The sequence below is a fragment of the Salvelinus sp. IW2-2015 genome, linkage group LG32 (assembly GCF_002910315.2).
Source record: "Salvelinus sp. IW2-2015 linkage group LG32, ASM291031v2, whole genome shotgun sequence".
NCBI classification, from domain to species: Eukaryota; Metazoa; Chordata; class Actinopteri; order Salmoniformes; family Salmonidae; genus Salvelinus; species Salvelinus sp. IW2-2015.
The window spans coordinates 6,904,645-6,907,436 of NC_036871.1; positions in this window are offsets into that span (position 1 = coordinate 6,904,645).

Genomic DNA, 2,792 nt, shown 5'->3' on the forward strand with positions numbered 1-2,792 from the left:
TGTTGTGTCCAGGAGGCACGTTTTCCCTACTCAAACCAACCCTTTCCTTTGGACCATTGTCACACAACTGGGCCAAGTGTCCTGTACTAGCAGTGGCCCTCCTGTACACGGTTCAGCTCTTGTATTTGGACTAAAGCCAGAATCTGATCTCTCGTAAGCAGCCATCACYTTACAATTGACCAACCGCTGGCTGTGCAAATATAACTAATCTGGATGGACCAGAATCTGTAGTTTCTCCCCCAGCCTTGTTTTTTTTGGCATTACTTTCTATTTTCAATGAGAAATGCTTGTTTGTATGGTTGATAATGATCGTCGTGCAGTTCTGCACACACATAAAATCAGAGTTTCGCAAGAGTCATGTCCATTACATAAGAGTAGTGTCCATGAGCAGTGGGACTCGTTTTAAGTGTAAAACTGATCATCTAAAATATTCCTTACTAGAATAACTTTTATTTGAGGCCACACATATGCAGACAGCAAAGATAGAATTGAAAAACGGTTTGAGGTTCGTATGCACCATTTTTAGAATGAGGCGTCAAAGTGAAATAGTGCCAAACACGTAAATTGTTGTTACAATGCATGCAGTTTTCATATGAGAAGACATGTCAAAAGTGTCAGCAAGGGATTTTGGTACAATTATTCATTTTTGTAACTCGTGTCAGATTCCAAACCTTTTGAACGCAGAGCAGTATAGGAGCCAGGACATTGGTTTGTAGACTTCGATCCCATTCTCCCTTCAGTTCTATTTAAGCCACGCAAAGCAGACGGTGTACTTCATACTATTACAAACTATCGTATAATGAGTATGGTAGGCCTGTTGTCAGTTCAACTCGGATGCCCATCCTTTCATGATTTGCGTTTGTTGCGTTGCCTWCCATTGGTATTCTAGTCAAGCTAACAGACGACGATGAAGACCCCTGTGAATGCATGGCGACTCCATTTGAAACCAAATGGGGTCGTGGTCCAATTCTCCTCAATTGTTGCTTTATGTGGGCTGTGGTCCAAGACTGTCCATTCGTAAGGTCACATTTTTTACTCATAGTGAGGATAAAATAGATAAATGTATCATTTATATAATGATATCTATTGATATATCAAATGTGTGTGTGTGTGTGTGTGTGTATATATATGTGTTTATATAAATATATATATACACACACACACACAAACTTAGTCTGAGAAATTATGAACCTACTTTGTTCAACCTGAACAGAAACCTTTTTGTTTAGGTTTTTGGTATCAAGACTTCTTTTCATAATTTATTTGTATTTTTATTAAACTTTTTTTGCTATAATTCTGACCTCCAATAGGCATATTGTCAAGAGTGTACTGTACTCATTATTGGGTACTTTCAAACACTAGAAATGTGGGTTATGTTAAGTGTGGATCAGATGGGCTACCTAATTTTGTTTTATTTTATATTGATCGATTTTACACTGTCATTTCTTTGAATGTGTGAAGAGTAATGTAGCTAGTTTGTCCATTTGTCTACTTTCTGTAAGTCACGTAAGAATAGTGAATGATTAACTAGTGGTTGAGAAAGTCATTGGCAGTGGCTTGCATAACATTTATATTGCTGTTCCACACAAAATGCTCTTCGGTGGAAAGTTCTCCCCACAGTGGAATGGTAGAGCAGAACTTGTGAGAGCAAGGGGGGAAAAAGTCACTCGATGGCTTTGATATCACGCACCCTACACAGATCGACCCAATCTAGTCGACTGAGGAGTATCTTCGAGACACTCATATCACACTATTTTGTAGTGCCGGCTTGTTCCTGGTACCATGCTGGATGTGTAACCAGACCGGCGGCAGTACATCTCTGTTCAGGCTCACTAGTGTGAAAAGGGGTACAAGTACTCAGTCTTGCTTTCCTGTTCGAAGAGCATGTTAACCTCCGATTCTTAGGCCTCCAACTGGTTTCTTCATCGACGTGTTTCCCTGAACTCTTCTCAACAGCGTGTAGCTCTTCTACAGGACACGTATACTACTAACAACTGCACATCGTGTAGCTTTTTTGTCTTTTTCTAAGTATTTTTGTTTGAATTGCTTTTCTGTTTCCTGATGTCTTCTGGAAAGCGAGGTGCCAGTAGCTGTATTATGAATTTTGGCTTTTTCATGAAAATCTCTAATTGTTCTTTTGAGTGTTCTTCGTGCACAGTCTGTTGTATATTGTAGTATTAAACTATGCTGCTTTTCCCCATCAAAATACATGTTCTATCTGGTCAAAATGTCTTTAGTCATGTAGTTGTTCATATTTGGATCAATATCAGAGAGGCTGTCTCTTGCAATATTTGGAATATAATTTAATTGTATATCTGTATCTTATCATTGCAATAAATATAGAACGCAATTGAGTTTCCTGGCTTATTTGTATTAATTGTTAGTGCGTGAAATTATGCATTTAAAATAAAAATAAAGGTTTTCATCTGCAGGTAACCCCAGGCTTCGACAGAGATCGCCAAAACTCGACTTGAGAGAAGGTACTTAACTTCAAGTCGAAAAGCAGCTATTCCGTAATYTCCGTAGCATCGCTGTGACGAACCAGGGATATGGCTTGAAAACGTACCTCAATCCAGGGATGAAAGGTYTCATTTGCTGCTGGGTTAATTATATAATTAGAAGATTGAAATACTGTTRGTTTTTAATTAAAGGTCCAATGCAGCCAGTTTTCTCATCAAATAATTTCTGGTAACAATTAAGTACCTTACTGCGATTGTTTTAAATTAAAAATGGTAAAAAAATAAATAAAAATAGCTTCTTAGCAAACACCAATTTCTCAAGCAATAATTTTG